At 39.1% G+C, this 18,674-nt stretch overlaps 1 protein-coding gene across 7 annotated transcripts in view; it reads left to right on the top strand.

Moving 5' to 3' along the window:
- tfap2d (transcription factor AP-2 delta (activating enhancer binding protein 2 delta)) overlaps positions 1 to 18,674 on the top strand; it is a 67,083-nt gene that overhangs the window by 4,963 nt on the left and 43,446 nt on the right. For 2 of the 7 annotated variants that reach the window (XM_077587343.1, XM_077587342.1), the window contains exons 2-4: positions 3,571 to 3,815; positions 11,383 to 11,454; positions 11,879 to 12,058. The exons of 1 other annotated variant lie outside the window; for it this stretch is intronic. The gene's annotated coding sequence lies outside the window, so the exon portion shown is untranslated. The remainder of the gene's footprint in view (positions 1 to 3,570; positions 3,816 to 11,382; positions 11,455 to 11,878; positions 12,059 to 18,674) is intronic. 4 more of the 7 variants (XM_077587346.1, XM_077587344.1, XM_077587348.1 and 1 more) reach the window with 4 other exon arrangements.

Raw genomic sequence — 18,674 nt, 5'->3', positions numbered from 1 at the left:
CACATAAGTATTTCAATTGTGAGATATTTGTGGACATAATGTATTTAAGTTGGGTTTTGCGCCACTTGCTCGGTTTTGAACTCATGCCTTCTGTATGGAAAACCCCCCAGCAGCATTTAATACTACAGTGCCATAATATGTGATGTTCCCTACGATATACATCATTTCAAAAAGGTCCACATACTAATACTGCAAGCACCATCCCCTAAAAAACTAGCGTTATCTGTGTTGAGGAAATTAACTACATGAGGTTTAGTTGGTTGAAAAAGGAATAAATATTTCAAAATGATAAACGTTCAATTTAACAGTGCTATACACTTTAGAAACACAAAGTTATGGAAAAAACAGCAGACATCCAGTCAAAACTTCCAAGTTTAGATCTCAAAAAGACCCCATGTCTAGACTGTCCCAGAGATGCCAGTACAGTATTGCCCTCGTTTGCAAACCTGCACATGTCCACCAGAGGGAATTGTATAACAGATTGTTGACGTGCCTAAGTCCAGAAAGTAAAAAAAAAAAGTCTGACCATTGACTATAATGTCACTTGCAATGTCACTTTTCATGATAGCTTAACAGATTGTACTTATTTTCTTAGTAATTTAACCCATTCAACCTTTGTGACACTTATGTGAAGGGAATGTTGTTTTTGGTAATCATATCTACAATAAGAATTTAAATATTCTGCTATTCTAGTAAGTCGTTGCTGAGATGATTTTACAGGTCCGTAGGAAAATCTTCACCAGGTCCCCCATATTGGACGTAAAAGAAGGCTTGGCTTCCAATCTCTTTCTGAGTTTAGCCTAATCATGTTTCAAGTCCTATTTTGAAACAAACAGTTTGGCATGCAAGCCTTTATTGAATGCATTTCTGTCTGAACTTTAGTGCAGTCAAAGGCTGTTCCCACAAAGTTGGAAGCACGCGAATTGTCAAGCATGTTTTGAAACATGGCAGCCGTAATTTTATAGTCCAACAGTTATCTGCCCCATCACATTACAAACTCAATCATGACTTTTGAATTTGCACACACTTGAGTTTCGAATCGCTTGAACATTGACCACAATCCTGCAAAGGCGAAAGGATGCAATCTGGCGGCTAGAACGGCTTGACGATCAGATGGCAAAATTACACGTATCGATACAAAAAATGAACACAAAAGAAAAATCAACACCCCCACACACACACAAAGACACACATAGACAGACAGTAACAGGCAAAGAGACAGACACATGGGTCCGCATATAATATATTCGTGTGTGCACGCGTGGGCCCAAATCCGATCCGTGTGTGTGTATGTGAGGAATTTGTTGTGTGTTACGAGTGTGTGTGCTACCTGGCCAGCAGTGGTAACAGGCTCTGAGGCCTTTAATGGGATTTAGCCCGAGGCTGTTTTATTAAGATGTCGGCTTTCCCTGCTGCCTGCGCAGCTGACACCATTCCCCACTGATACCCCACCCCAGTCCACCAGCTCCAACCGTCGTCCCTCACCCCCACCACGCAGCAACCTCCAAAATCCCCCGCCCACCCCCGCCACATATCCTTCACCCCGCGCAAATCCCATCAACCATCACCCCACTTGTGCAAACCCCTTTTTGGTGGCCTGCAAGGGGCAGTACATAATGATGCGCCATTGCCAAATACCTCACCTTACCACCCGCTCTTACTTAAATCCTCACCCTGCCCGTATTTTAAAGTGGTATTCTATTAAAGACAAGTGGGCACAAACAAAGTTAAAAAGTATATATAACAAGCTGGATAAAAACTAAACAAATGTACACGATAACGGAAGGAAAAAAACGCACATAAACTGCAACTTACAATGGCAGATCTTTATGTAATAATACCAGTTGCTCATCAGTGGGAAAAATATTTTTTATTTTTTAAAATTGGATTAAAAGAACTGGATCAAAAGCCCTACATAGTCTGTTTTTATAGATCTAAAACTATGTTTATTTGAGCTTTTTTTTCTTAGTAATAGAAAATGTCTTTTAATCATGTTTTTTTTTAATTTCAAATGGAAACTAAATATTTTTTAAAAGTGGAAAATGGAAAATATTTGTGTATTTATTTTTAAATTTTACAAAATGCTTTTTGAACTAAAAACACAAAAGAAAAAATATAGGATTAAAAAATTGCAATGATTGATTTTAAAATGGGGAAAATCAGGAAATGTAATGTGCATCTATCATCATTTGAATTCGATCCTAAAATAGAAACTCATGATTTACTTTCTCGGGCTGCACAAAAGGATGCGGTGGGCCAGATTTGGCCCCCGGGCCGGCACTTTGACACCTGTGTTTTAAAGGGTTCTAATGCGGTGTATAGCTACATTTTAGAAATCCCACTTTAATTTATGATCTTGTAGTGATTGCTCTAAAGCACTGCAATCAATATCCATATTATTAACATATATATTTAATTAATACTCTCTGACGAAGCCACCTGATGGTGTAGTTGTTCACTTGCCTGACTAACGAGCGGGCCGGCGCGGGCTCAATTCCTGTTGGTAGCGGCATGATTTTGAGTGTAAGCATTATTAGTATTAGTATATATGCCTTGAGTACCAGTTGTTGTGTAGGATACCTTTTACGTGAGACACCGAGAATGAAAAAATAAAATACATAACACACTGACAACCAAAATTACATCAATTGTAATTGGCAACATCCATCAGAACTGGGCATTATTATTATATTTACTCTGTAATTGTCTGGTATACCAAATGGTGTGTAGGATAACATTTACACTGATAATAGAAAATGAAATACATAATTTAATGTGGGTAGTGACACCAAAATTACACAAAATTTAATTGGAATGTAGAATAAAATGTAATATTTGAAAAGTTTAAAATTCGTCATATATATAATATTCACAAGCCACAAGGGTCAAGCCTTTTACATTCTCCGGCATTTCAACAATTTTCAACTCTTACACATAAACCTCCCATGGCCCTATTCTTTATTTTTTAATCTATTATGATGTATTTTCTTCATCTTACCACCGAACTGATGCTAGCGGTTGCATCTTCTAATCTACCTCTCTTGCCACTATTCGCTTCCTCTTGAAAACCCCTTATCGCTTTGCCTTAAACAGAGCCCACAGCAGTGACTCTGGACCTCTAGGCACTTCCCCTTGCTGTTGCCCCCCAGGTACTCACTTCCTGTGCCCTACACCCTTTAGCATCCACCTTAAGGTAACACAGACCCTGCAGGCACTGGTGCAACTCTAAGAACGGTGGCGGTGAGGACGAGGCTTGCCTTTGTAATTGCTTTTTATACATGTACTTCTACATGTGTATGTTCCTATTTTTCTTTTGATGAACACAAATAATGATGATGAAGAAGTTGTGTAACATGTGGAATCATTCAACTTTCATTTTGCCTATGAAGCATTTCTTTCTCGTGATAAATTGTATGCTCGTAGGGAGTTTTGCTGCACGGTGAAGTTTCGGCAGCGTGTGTTTTGTAGCTCTACGTGCCTGTTAGTGTTGTGTCTTGTATTTACGAGTGTGTTTTTTTTTTTTCTCCCTCTGTCCTTGTCTTGAGTGCTTTTGCTGTTTTTCCCTGGCAGGCTTTTCTGATTGGCTGGCCCTGGGGAAAGGAGATATCATGTTTAGCCCCAAACCAACATGCATCCTTCATCCAACATCCACCGCCGCCACGATTGTGTGTCTGTCTGTGTGTGTGTGCGAGAGAGCCACTGAGCGAGTGAAATAGCACAACAGAGAGTCAGAGGGAGGTCTGCGCGTTCAGGCGATCACACACTTTGCTCTTTCTGCTAAAGTGCTTCTCGTCTTCTTGGCCAAGGCTGATAAGGTATGACATCACAGCACTTTGTTTTATCTTTAAAATATGAGCAGGGAGCGATTCACTTCCCCTTAATGAGGTTAAGGTGCCCACACACTATACTTGAGTCTGTGTCCATGATGCCCATCCTCCCCCAGAGTGGCGTGCAAATGGCATGCATAGGGGTAGGGGCGTTTCTGGTTTACCGAACGCACTCGCCATAGCCATGGCATTTCCTGTCCTGAAGCCATATGTCAGACCTCATTGGCCACCGCATCGATAAAAACAAACCCACTCCCAACACCACAACCCACCACCAAAGTATCAACGCACAAGGCTTTGGATGTTTTTGTAGATGTTCATAGTTCTCTCAGTCAAGTAAATATATCGCTCAAGTCAAACACAATCTGCCCCATCTTTTGTTTGCTCATATAATTGTTATTAACTTCATGATTTTTGTTTTTATTGCTTAAACCACGTGTCAAAGTGGCGGCCCGGGGGCTAAATCTGACCCACCGCATCATTTTGTGTAGCCCAGGAAAGTAAATAATGAGTGCCGACTTTCTGTTTTAGGATCAAATTAAAATGAAGAGTATAGATGTATATTAAATTTCCTGATTTTCCCCCTTTTAAATCAATAATTGTAATTTTTTAATCATTGTTTTCTTTTTTTTTAGTTCAAAAATCATTTTGTAAAATCTAAAAATATATTTAAAAAAGCTAAAATAAACATTGTTTTAGTTCTTAAAAAACTGAATATTCAGGGCTTTTAATCCAGTTCTTTTAATCCATTTATAAAAAAAATTCTAAATATTATATCTAAAATGGTCCGGCCCACGTGAAATCAAGACGAGTCTGACACCCTTGGTTTAAACAGTCCCCATATTTGATGATATAGCACAGGGGTAGGGAACCTATGGCTCGGGAGCCATATGTGGCTCTTTCCATGGGTGCATATGGCTCTCAGGTAAAATATGAAAATCAATGGTGAGAGAGCTGAGTCCCGAACATACTAATAGGAGCATCATTGTGGCGTTGACACTACCTCTACCACCACTTTAATCATAATTTAGTTTTTTTATTACACTTTTGCATGCATGATATCATTGATACTGATTTATTAGCAACGTCATAAAAATGTTGTCAAAAGAATTCTGAGACTTTTTATACTTAAAAGTGGTGAAAGGACAAAAAGATCACACATTTTCATGTAATTTTACTTTTCAATTCTGAGAATGGCTCTCAAGAAATAACATTAGAAAATATGAATTGTTTATGGCTCTCTCCGTCAAAAAGGTTCCCGACCCCTGATATAGCACGATGTCTATGGTAAACTACAGTGACTGGTAAATATCAGATATGGGTGCGGGTGAACTGTCATAGCAAGATTCCAAGATTTATTATGAAGTTTTTGCCATTCTGTGTCCAAATTTTGTTTGAAACACTCTTGTTTCTTTCATGTTCTCACATCTGCATGCAGAGTTAATTGATTTTCAAAAATTCTAATTCCAATATAAACATGTATGGGTCATGAGAGAATAAGCCCAAGTGAAAACATGTCTTGTCAAACAAAATTCATACGCCACAGTGGTCGATAAAAGATAGATCAACCTCCGATGATTAATCTGAGATTAACTACAGATATGTGGCCCAAACAATCCTTGCTCCTAATCCTCTTGGGAAGCTTCTCGATATGTATGCCATGTTGCCAGACGTGACAGTAGCTGGCTTACCCGGCTGTGTTTTGAGATTAACTAGTGTTAGCCATCATTAGCCTTCGCAAACCAACGCATCAGCAGGCTGCAATTAACCCGCTAATCCGGTTAATCCACTAATGGAGCTAATCTGACTGGATAGAGGGTTTTTATCAATAGGCTATGCCTGGAAGTACGCACACAGGATGCATTCATGCACACAATTGAGGTTTTAAACACACTAATATAAAGTTATTGCAACAGATGGATGGTTAATTATGTGCAATGTGTACATTGTTTAAATAATATGCATGGATAAATCAGATTTTCATAAAATATTCCTGCAGCCAAAAATTGAAAGAGGAATTTAGGCTTTAATATACACTAACCGCCCAAAAATCTATGGAGGAGGAAATAAATGAGGATTTACAAAATGAGAAAATGTAGATTTGTGCGTGTCTGGTATGAAGTGCACTAAAAATAACCAAAAACGCAAAGATTTCACTTATCGTGTTGACACATATTGAGCCAGTCTATAACGTACCAAAAAAAAAGAAGAATCGTTGTAACATGGTCTTAAATGGTTAATAAGATCTGAGAATAAATCAATCATACTCATCAAGCTTTCACCGCAGTTAATGTCAACAAACATGAAAAAATGATGTGCTTTTAGTGAGATTCTACTGTAGCTGATTTTTTATGTCTTTTTAATTAATTCTCAGAGGAGTTTTCAAATCACTTGTGACTTTCCTCTTTGCAGTGGGGAAAAACATGGGAAACTTTTGATTCAAAGAAATTCTACAAAGGATTGAAGAGCACACTGTAAATATTAATTTCTCTCTGCTAGATGGTCACTTTTTTTTCCTTTGCCTCTCTTTGGTTATTTGCCCTGTGTGTTGTCTCGCTCAATGTTATTTCGGGGCTGTTGAAGAGGCAAAAAGTGGCACCGTGTGAGTTTAGTTTTTAGAGAAATTGTGCCTTCAAACAATGACCTTGGCTACTCAACGTTAATGATGCTTGCTGGCCCAATGACAGCGCTCTCTTAATGTGTGTGTGCCGTGTCAGATAGTTAACTGGTGTATAAGTGCATGCAGGGGCATGTGAAAGTACCATAATCAGAGCTAGCTCTTTGAAGAAACCAACCCAGAAAGGGCTGCACTCTTGCTAGCTCATTAGCTGACCTGAGGACTGGCTGATTAAAGTGTTTTTGATGAAAATTTCAAGGATTCCCCCCCCAAAGGATAGACATTTTAGTGAAGTGAGATAAATATTGCACTAGTCTTTTTTTTTAGTATGGAGTTAAAGTTGATGGAGAAAGTGGGAGGTCGTTTACTAAGAAAGCATCAAAGAGCTCTCTGAAGAGTGCCGGATGAGATTGATATGCTATTTTTATTGGCGATGAAATATACAAATATATTTAATGGGAGGAGAGAGGAGCAGAATGTTTCCTTTCACTCTTCAAACACCCACGTGTCATCTCTGTCTGTATTTCTCATCTTCACACACATGCACCAACTGATGAGCGCAACCTGCCTCTGTTGAAGTCAACAACTGCTTTGCTGTCGTGGAAGAGTGGTGCATACATGAGTGAAAATGTGGGTAAATTGGTCTTCAGGAGAAACGAGTAGGACAGGTTGCATGGCGCTGAAATTCCCATCTTAAAAGAAAGAAGACAAATACACATGCTCAAACGGCAAGCTCTTCTCAAGTTGAGAATATGTCATACTTCACGTAAATTAAAACAAGTGATTTATTGCATAACACGGTGACAGTAAAGGAGCGCATGTTTTGTCATATTGGCCAAGAATAGGAATGTGTTAGAAATAATCCGTTCCGTATTTGCATCCCAACCTGGGGGTGTGCACTTGTTGACACAATATGATGCTACTGAGAATAACAACAACTTGTTGGATTTAGTTGAGAATTTCAAAGTTTATTTTTAAATTAAAGTTGGCATTGAATTGCAAGAATCATTTCAACATTTTTAGTCGTCACATAAGTGGGCAGGTTGCTGAGCAGAGTGCCCTTTTATAAAAGGTTTTTCTTAACTCCGTGTCAAACTTTACTTTGTTGTTTGCTGAAGCGAAATAAGGGAATGTAGTGAAGCATGCTGTGGTTAAGAAATGGCTATGTCAGTAACCTCTGCCCTCTGATGCGGAAGATGCTAAAAAAAATGCACAATTGTGTAATGGTGCCCTTTAACCTCGTGGGGGCCCAACACAGTGCATTACATACATACATTTGAACTAAAAACACAGAAAAAATTGATTACAAAATTTCAATTATTGATTTAAAAGGGGGGAAATCAGGAAATTTAATATACATCTATACTCTTCATTTTAATTTGATCCTAAAACAGAAAGTCAGCACTCATGATTTACTTTCTCGGGCCACACAAAATGATGCGGCGGGCCAGATTTGGCCCCCGGGGTGCCACTTTGACACGTGCTCGAACCCATTCTTTTACTCAGAGTCAACTGTTGTAGGCTTCAATTAAAGAAATCAACTGCGATATAGCACTTTGATGATTGATTAAATTGTTTCAGGAGGTTTTCGGGTTGTATTAGTTTCTGACTGCATAGAAAAGAAGTGTTTTTTGTAAACTTTTCAAGTGTTCGTGGATGTCTGTTTGTGAGCAGGTGTAAGAACTGTTTTTGTTTGCGCGTATGTGAATCTTAAACTGAGGTGTGTGTGACTAGTAGTAGTTTAGGCAGGCAGTGCTGGGTCTCTCATAGTGAATTTGGACAGACTGGAGTCTGCGGGGCAGTTCAAAGACTGCAGGCCCACAGGCAACAAGTAACACACTGATCAGTGTACGTGCGTGCGTGCGTGTGTGTGTGTGTGTGTGTGTGTGTGTGTTTGTTTAAGATCGAACAAGGATGTTTGGTCTGTGTATGTGAGAATGTTTTTCTCTTGACACTTGTGTTGATTTCCTTGTGCTTTTGCCTTGATAGTGCATACACTAGTCTGCTTTTATTTTACAAACTTCACTCTCTGATTGCATCCCAACCCGGAACACACACACTTGCACACACATACACCTAATCAGCATTATCTCATCATTCACACCCCATACCAGCAACAGCTGTCCTAGGCTTTGACCCTGCTATAAGTTATTCACACATACTGTGCTCCAAAAACACCCAAGAATTCATTATAGAAATGTTTCCTACTAATTGTGGAGCTGTAATTAATGAGATAACCTTTGGAGAGTGGTAGAGGAAGGTGGAGAAGGAAATTATTCATGTTATGTTTGCATCTATGAATATGCAAACGATAGTCTGTCCCTCCAAGGAGGGACATTAACATGCACCGACATCTCTATCAAAAGCATATTTACTGCAGTTCATATTTATCATTTCTTCTGTCATTTTCTCCATCACTGTGTTTAGCACTGTAATGATGGTTCGGGTCATGAAGGGTATCAGATCAATGCATATTATACAGAAGGTAATTATTAGTCTTTTGGAATGTATGATAAATGTAACCTCTGTTAAATTCCTTTTGGAAACTACTTTGTAAACTGGTTGGCAGAAAAAAATATTGGTGGCGGATTCTCATTTGCATCAGATGCTAATGTTGTCGTTTAAACTTTCACTTCATCTCACTAATTTGTCATTTTTACCAAAACTCAGGCTTGATTGTTTTTGGCGCTCATAAGGACCTTTGCATTTGATGACACTTATTTGTACTACATTTGATTTAGCATCAAACTGAAAAAAATGAGAATGCTGACACAAATTTCTTTCATTTTCCATACGTTTTATGGATAAAATGACATATACGCCATTTCTGTTGGTGACGATGGATATTACATTTTACATCTACTGGACACATTGATTCATCGGGTTTGCTAAAGGAGAAGAGCGGCTAATTGAATAGATGAATAAAACAAGTCTGAATTTGTAGATTTGTTTTATCAATGAATTGGCCCTAATGAGCATTCATTTGAGGGTGCTAGCGGCAAATTAGATATGTGCTGTGTTAGGGCGCTCAAGAGAAATGTCTCCACATTTTTCCAGTAAGGAAGGAATAGGAAGAATGGTGCAGCAATGAGCAAGCGCCGATTCTTCCAGTGAACAGAATTCTCAACAATCACATGGATAGTGGGTGATTTTACTCGTACACTGACACACTGCCAGCAAATTCCAACTCTAATTTATCAATTACATATAACTACACACCTCAGTGACCATGACTTTTCCTCCACTGGCTTTATTTCACGGATCAATACCTCTACAACCAAGTTTTTCCTGACACTAACCATAGTACACAGAAACTTTCTTCTTTAATTGACTTTCATGCTGGCCACTTTTTTTATAATGTAAGTGAACATGATTTAATGTAAGTTTTTCCAGCTATTGTTTAAATAACAAAATGCACACACATAGTAGCCATTGTCAAAGAAGGGTCTCTCCCAAGTGGCCCCTATTAAGTTTTCATACATGCCTTTGGGGCAAAACACTTATGCCTTAACCATCTTTTTTTCCAGTGGAATTTAAAGTGATGAAAGTCTGAGCTTTTTTGAACGCTTAACTCTACATATTGTGCACCTTTATAATATACTGTGTATTCTTTGGAATTAATCTTTAGTGTATCAATCTGTTTTCCATAGCTATTTAGTCAATATTGAGGTTCATATAAACAGAGACATTCACACTGAGTGCAATGTTTGGCAATGCAATCATTGATTTTAAATGCACAGTTATTCTTGTTTTAAAATTTGGTTAATTTTAGGTTAGCATTCTTAAACAATAGAGTCTGAAACACTCCCATTGCTTACATATTGTAGTTTATTAAAGTGTCCCATTAAAAAATACATGCCCCTGCATTGCAAACACTGAAGCTAAGAGAAACTCTCCAAAATGTAAAGACTGGCTCATAATACATGTATTAAAAAAAAAATCCCTACTTTTTTTGCTATTCTTTGCACTAAGTAGTTTTAGGGGAGATGGGGCCTATATCAGTGCGGACTGACCTTGACTTTAACCAGTTTTTTTTTAAACTGAAAAGAATACCCACAAAAAAACAAACAAAATCCAAACACTGACAAAAGCAGGCAAATCTTACACGTCCAAACTAAACTGTCAGACAGATTTCTTAAATAATGACAGAATTCATCTAATATGATTAAAGTCGAACTAAATATTGTTATTTCAAATGGGATAAATAATCATTTTTTTGCAATCTCCTAATGACAGCCAAACATTTAATGATTAATAAAGGAATGCTTCTTTTGGATTGAACAAGAAGAGACATTTCACCCGTAGAGCTCGTCACCAGGAATCTGACAGTGGTACGTTGAAGGTTGACAAGGCCGAGTTTCGAGGGTCCATCCGGCTGTAACACATCTGTCAGTTGTGGGAAACCTTCCCGCGCCCATAGCGTGTTTTGGAATCCAGTCAGACATGCGAGACTGACAACGCAGACACACAAGTGCAACCTCACATCAATCAAATGGTGCTTGATGATGATAAAAACAGGCCAGTATCTGTCAGCCTGATGATGTTTTTAATTCGAGCTGTCCAAATTGAGCAAAGACACTTTATTATTACAATGCCTTCTAGTTGTGTTATTGTTTTAAATTGCAGTTTTAATAGCTTTCAATTATTGAAGTACGGATACGTCAGATAGTATCACCATTCTTTTACTTTCACTTTTACTGTTAAAAGGATTTCAACAAAAAAATCTTAACATTTCCTATGGAGTTAATTGTAGTCTGTAATCCGTAACAATATAGAATAGAAAGTATCTCACTAAACCTTATATACTGTGTAGTTTTAGGCAGAATCTGTTGTGACATCATGGTAACTTGTAACATGGTTGTCTGTGTGAGTACACAATTATTTTTTCTGTTTTATTGTACAATTATTAACCTCTTTCTTTATTGTTTCTTGGTTTAGATTTTTTCAAGAGCATTGTTATTGAACCGGATTAACATTTAACAAGCCATCTTTTGTAAAGGTGGTCATTGGGTAAGTTGCTTTATTTTAGTTTAAGTTTGTGTGTATAGTAACTTTGTATGAGTGCAAACATTGCTAATATCTTAAAGGATACATAGAGCCGAGTAACTCTGCATAATGCATTTTTCTAGAAAAAAAAAATGTTTTGGAATTTGAACAAACTTTTGAACAATCTCAAACCTAATTGTGTCCAAACTTCGACATTCATGGTCCATATACCTCATTTTACCTGTGTACTTGTGATTGGTTGGTTGTTGTTTGTTAGTATTCATTTTATTTCAACTTTGGTTTGTTGTTCTGCACATTTTAATATTTCAACGATCAAATCAACTTGTCCATCTCCAAACACTGGACTCACCAGTCTTTAAAAAAACTACATAAAAACTTTTTAAGGAAAAAAAATGTAGTTCAAACTAATCTAATTGTTTGCCTGCAGCCCTCGCCCAGCTTATTCATGCCTCAGTCACCATTGGAAGCTACCAACCGGCCAATCACAGCCAAGCGAGGGAGAGAGGAAACCTGCGAGAGAGTGAGAGGACACAATACGCCTTGGCAGCTTTAAGCAGGTGACAGAGAGTTGTGGTGACACACACTCTTCCACACCAACACTGGGAAGGTAAAGCAGACGCAGACACAAGTGCACGCGTACACTGCAACACTGTACACAAAAAACACACTGGAATACTAAGACACACTTATACATGAACAGTGACATAGACGCATAGTGACAGGGCCTCTACTCTGGCTGGGAGTGGCAGATCTGAAGGCCCCCAGGCGAAAATGCAGTTACTCGGGTTTAAAAAAAATGCAGACTATCCTCCCACAGCCACTACCCTCACTCATCGCTACTCTTTGACTGCCTCAATTCTCCCTCCCCCACGCCTTTCCCTGCAAACCCCGCCCTGTCAATGTTAAATGCGTGTGCATGGCTTCTGTCAGGAAGATGCTAAATGGCTGAAGCTTTCTGCCTCTGAGGTTGCATGTGTCTGGTGTCAACTGTAGTTTTGTAGCCCGTGTGTGCATTTGTGTGCGTGTTGCGCGTGCACTGATGGGGCTGGTAGAGGGCCTGAGGCAAGCGTCCCCAATGCTCGCTGGAGGGAAGTCAATAATCATTAGTTTTCCAGGTGAGAGGTGCTCACAGCGTAAACTATTGAGCTTTTTATACCTTTCATGTCCGATTGCCCATGGCCCCCCGATCATGCGTCAATGTACTTTTATAGCTATACAGTTTTTATTCATAGACCTGATGACTACCCCATCTGTCATGGTATTTTTTTCATTTTTTTTTTCAGAAACGATACACTTAAGTAATAAACAATCAAGTACAAAAATTAAACCTAGACCACAAAAAGACATGTATAGACATGTAGGTAGGGCTGATCAAAAACAAACTAATTTTGATATTGAATGTTATTGTAATCCATTTTAATAGTATCCATATATTTAGGATACACTCATTTTAATGATCCTAAGGAAAGCTATACTACGTTCAATTGCGGGACTCTTAAATCTTTATTTTCCTGATACATTTCACAAAGTTCAAATTTGATTGTATTGATTGTATTGACATTTATTGATTGTATTGCAACAGGTCATTTTCCGCAAGAATCACTTTGTCCCTGTAAACAAAGCAAGAGCCGTGAATTAAAATAAACAAAGCAGGAATTCATTGTGATAGAACCTGGCCTCAACTCATGCACTCAATTTGATATAACCTACGTTAGATTAGAGATAACAATTTGGAACATAATGCTTCCAGCTTTTTAACCTTCAGAAAAGCATTCCGAAAAGCTACAATTGCCATCAATTTAAAGCTATACTGTAATTAATACACAAGGTCCCACATATCACTTCATTCTCATGTTAATATAAATTTAGACAATGGAGAGGTCCAAAAGGGTGATGAATCATTTAGTCAATATCTATCAGACTTATAACTCTGGACAGTCCAAGTACATTTTTCTCATATTTAAAAACAGGTTAGCGGCCTGTGCATGCCTCTATTACTCACAATACTTCCTCGTGGCAGCCTCAAGGCTCCCTGGCTCTGCACCCTGAGGCTACTGTTGCGTCCAAACCTGAGTAAACTAGCCGCTGGAAAGCTACTGATTTCCAACAAAGAGTGCTGATTTGATAAGAAATTCCGCAGGCTATTGATTGATTCTTTATTTGGGAGGGACCGCTTCAAGAGTCACATGATACCCTCGTAAAAGAGTGATGGGTAAATCAAAAAGATTCATTCTCAGAACTGACAGATTGATTTTAATAAAATAATGAAAGTATGTCACCTACATGAGACTAGTGCATCTTGCTGACTCTACCTTGTGATTTATTCCCCCCATTTATAGGTGTACTTTAAGATTACGTTCATTTAAATATTATTTGATTTGTCATGAACTACTTTTACCTCCATGATTATACATTTACTCAGCAGGTGAGTCTTTTTGACCACAGGCTAAAAGATAGATGTTTTCCTTGGCAATGCAAATTTTATAATCCATAAGGAAGGAAGCACCTTGCATGATCTCCTTCTACCTTGATTATTCCCTAGTGAAGTCCTCCCAATTGTTTATTTGGTTTAATTTACCACTCTTGACAGTGTATCGCACAGGTGTCAAAGTGGCGGTCTGGGGGCCAAATCTGGCCCACCGCATCATTTTGTGTGGCCCGGAAAAGTAAATCATGAGTGCCGACTTTCTGTTTTAAGATCAAATTAAAATGAAGATTATAGATTTATATTATATTTACTGATTTTCTCCATTTTAAATCAATAATTGAAATTATTTTAATCCTTTTTGTGTGTGTTTTAGTTCAAAAATCATTGTGTAAAATCTAAAAATATATAAAAATATTTTCTATTTTCCACTTTAATATGGAACATAGTGATAAAAAGAGATTTTCCCTTACTAAGAAAAAAAAGCTCAAATAAACATTGTTTTAGATCTATAAAAAAACTGAATATTCAGGGCTTTTGATCCAGTTCATTTAATCCATTTATTTAAAAAAATATCTAAAAATTATATCTAAAATGGTCTGGCCCACATCAAATCGAGTTGACGTTAATGCGGCCCGCGAACAAACCCGATTCTGACACCCTTGGTGTATCGCATCAAAATATAGTGACTTTTTTAGTGTAGCTGTGGATGATTCCCGAGCTCTATGTGTGACTTGTGGGTGGGCTCTATGTGACTGGGTGTCCATGAGAGTATGAGACTGATAAGTCCAGGTTTTAATGTGGTACGGCCGACATAGCCTCGGGTCATGCAACAGGCCTATTGTGGGAGGCAGGGAGAGAGAAAATGAGAGAGGATGAAGTGAAACTGAAATGTGTGTCTGTGTGTTCTGAAAGTGTGTGTCTGTGTGTATGTTAATGTGTCTAATTAAAAGCGTAGGGGATCATGCTCCGGCACTGAGCTCTAGCAGCCGCTTGACGCAGATATGACCTCGGGCCATGGTCTGTCTCTCTTTCACACAAACACCCATTCGCACACCCACCAAAGTTATTATGCAAACCGCAACACGCGCACACACGCATTTCGACCACACGTACATTCTTCCAGCGGTAGATCGTCATGCACGTGAAAACAGTCTTTTGTATTCATCCCAAGTATTTTTCCGTATCATTCATTTCCCGGGTGTAAAGGCTGACTTGAAAGTGAGGAAAATTAACTGAAAGCAATGAAATATTCAGTAATGGTGAGCATACATCATTGAGTTTGTGATTGTAGAAATCATTGTTTCAGCAAGCAAACAAGTTGCTCAAAGTGTGAGTTGTGGGCTGACTGGCATATGAGTATACCGAGGATTTCCTCGGTGGGCCGTTGGGCTGTCCTAACGGGCAGCTCTAACAGGACTAGAAAGATTTGGATTAAAATCCCTGAATATTCAGTTTTTTATAGATCTAAAACAATGTTTATTTTAGCTTTTTTAATATATTGTTAGATTTTACAAAATGATTTTTGAACTAAAAACACAGAAAAAAAATTATTACAAAATTACAATTATTGATTTACAAGGGGGGAAATCAGGAAATTTAATATACATTCATACTTTTCATTTTAATTTGGCCCCCGGGCCGCCACTTTGACACATCTGCTCTAGACTAATGCGTGGGTTTTCTCTGGGAACTCGGGTTTCCTCCCACATTTAAAAAAGACATGAGTGGTAGGCTGGTGGGACACTGAATTGCCGCCAGGTATGAGTGTGAGCGTTAATGGTTGTCCTTCTCCTCGTGCCCTGCCATCAGCTGGCCACTGCCTGAAGTCAGCTGGGATAGGGTCCAGCACCCCATGTGACCCTTGTGAGGATAAGTGGTTCAGAAACTGAATGAATGAAAAAAGATTGTTTTGCTTTATCATTATGCATTCTACACTTCTTACACAGATTCACATCTGGAAAAAAGTAGTTTCTTCCCTTAATATGCTGTATTAGAGGACACTTTTATTGGACTTTATCAAATTGTGAAGATCTATTTTAGTCACTTTTAGATCTTTTGCAATGTAAAAATATTAAAATACAAAGATCCCTCAACTGTGGGTCCATATATTTAAGAAAGGTGTTTTTATTGTATTTCAACTAGAGTAGTAAAAGAGGGCGGGGGGCACTGTTGTTGATGCCAGGTCGGTCATTAAGGGGAGGGCCGGCACGAGCTGAAGGAAGGAGATGGAAGGAGCAATACGTGTGACAGGGCGCTTGTTTTCTGTCGCCCAAGGCGCTGACATTATTACACTTCTGCTGTGTTTCAAAAGAATCCAATCTAACTGACGAGTGAAGTAATGAAGGCTCAGTGTGTGTGTGTGGGGGGGGGTGCATTTTTCAGTGTGCGTATAAGTTTTTTATACGGTGCATGTGTGTCTAAATGACTCCTGCTGTGATATAAAATTGAGATAATATGCTGTGACACACTCCTTTCTGAAAGGCTTGTGTTCTTGTTACACCCACTATCAACTGACACTCGGTTGCCAAAAGGGTCTTTGTGTGTGTGCGCATGTGTGTGAGGCAGAGAAAGAGTGACACAAAACTGACATTAATAGATTGATTGACAGATAAATAGGTTGCATGAGGGACGCATAATCGAGTTTTCTGCCGAAGTAAGCAGCGCCGTTTTTAGCGTCACTTGACAGTTTGAGGGTTATTGAACGCTTCAAATCAGTTTGCATCATATTTAATTGAAATCCTATAGACAATTTAGAGGTTATACTCCCTGGATTTACTGAAGTCTGTAAAGGCAACAAATATGGACAAAATTATGATCGACAGGCAAGTTTTATAATATTAGAAAAACATCAAATATTTTCTCTTTGGCTTTACTGATACCCTTCTGTGATAGTGCGCACACACACACACAAATATATTGCAAAACATATTTCCACAGTTATTGTTTTACATGCTAACTAAACTGATGTATGAAAAAGAAATCTGCGAAATTGTCAGATTAGGTGGTGGCTTCTGGTGATATTTCAGGAATGCTTGTCCGTGGCATTGATCTGGTCCGAACATGTTGTGTATGGAAATGTCCAATTAGAATTTTGTGAACGAGAATACAAGTGTTGGTATGCAGTCATGAAAAGGCTAGTAATTTCACACATGGCCTAGCGGTTGCCTTTCAGCTTTAGCCTGGAGTGTAGCAAGAACTCCTTAACTGTTCAATGACTTTGGCTTGAGGCAAGGTCCGCATACACACACGTGCATACGCACAAAACACACTCACACACAATTACCTCCATCTACGAGTGTTACTGCAGCTACCCACCTACTCACTGAAAGGTGGACTGAGAGTAGTTGTTGGACGCCAGAAGGGATTCTGGCTTTGTCTGTTTGATAAAGCTGTAAAGTCCATCTACTTCAAAGAGCACCTTGCTGATCTGATGCCAAGTGAGTGTGTTGATGGATTTGACGATTACGTTGCCCAAGGCACTTAGCAAAAACACAGATGATGAAGCGCATGCAGCAAAATAGGAGGGATAGCCCCAATGGCTTGACTAATGGAGTTAGAATACGAGTGAATACAAGTGTAATCACTGAACGGTGCAGTTTGAATCGTTTAATCAAGACAGAATGTGCTTACTCATAGTCCCCCAAATAAATAGTCTTTGTATGTGATAGAATATATTCATACATCAAGCATTTGCTTCTATTAGTGGTGCAGTGTCCTTTCATCATGCACAAATAAGTCTAAGAAGCACATTTTCACATTCTTTGTCATACTTCTGGATCGTGACCGGACGTTTGGTCGCCGGACGTTTGGTCGCCGGACGTTTAGTCGTCCGGGTGAATATAATTTTGAGAGCTGGTTTCAACAGTAGATATTTAGATATTAAACTCTCTCTCTCATGAATATAATTTTGAGAGCTGGTTTCAACAGTAAACTCTCTGTCATGTTGTCAAACGTCCGGCGACCAAACGCCCGGCGACCAAACGCCTGGCGACCAAACGTCCGGGCGACCAAACGTCCGGGCGACCAAATGTCCGGCGACCAAACGTCCGAGTACCCTTCTGGATAGGTGCGTTTAGGATTGCATGTTCCTGATAGAAAGCTGCTCTCTTTTGAGTTCTACTAATAAACACTTTTGTATGTGCAATGAAGTTACAAACTCCCTAGCAGGCCGAACATTCTGTGTATATTTTAAATTAATTCCAGAGCCTAGGCTACTTCCTAAGGTTGACAAGCTGCTCCACACCGGTTAAGCTACTAAGTCTGTCAGTGAGTCCAACGCTACTTATCAACAGAAATTGGAGCGCACCTGATCTCCTGGGCTTACAATATAGGTGTGAATGTGTGTGTGCGCACATCTTCAAGCCGTGGCTGTCTTGAGATGGTCTGTATATTAGAGTGGAATGCAAAAAGTCTCTCGAGTTCCACACCTTACTCCCGTCTAACACGTACCTGCCTAATGAGAGAGACAGAGAAAGATAGAGAGAGCAGCGAAGGAGATGGAAAATACAGACAGCCTCCCCCACGACCAAGCCCTGACGTATTGACATGCATGCCATGGATATACTGCATGTGTAGGTGTGCGCGCTGGAGTTTGTGTAGTGGTAGTCTTGCTGGGTTAGAGGATAATTGCCAAACCATTGGGACCTGAGCTCTGCCCAGCCTGTCAACTCAGGCGTGACAAAACCTCCAATCAAGCCTGTAGCCAGCGGAAAGCGGAGGAAAAGGCTACACTAGCCGCTACAGGAAAGAGATGTAGAAAGGTAAAGAGAGTGAGATAGCAGTAAACTTATTTTCA

This window comes from Stigmatopora argus, chromosome 19 (genome assembly GCF_051989625.1).
Source record: "Stigmatopora argus isolate UIUO_Sarg chromosome 19, RoL_Sarg_1.0, whole genome shotgun sequence".
Lineage (NCBI taxonomy): Eukaryota > Metazoa > Chordata > Actinopteri > Syngnathiformes > Syngnathidae > Stigmatopora > Stigmatopora argus.
The sequence above is the reverse complement of the archived record's forward strand: the minus strand, read 5'-3'. Positions and strand labels throughout refer to the sequence as shown.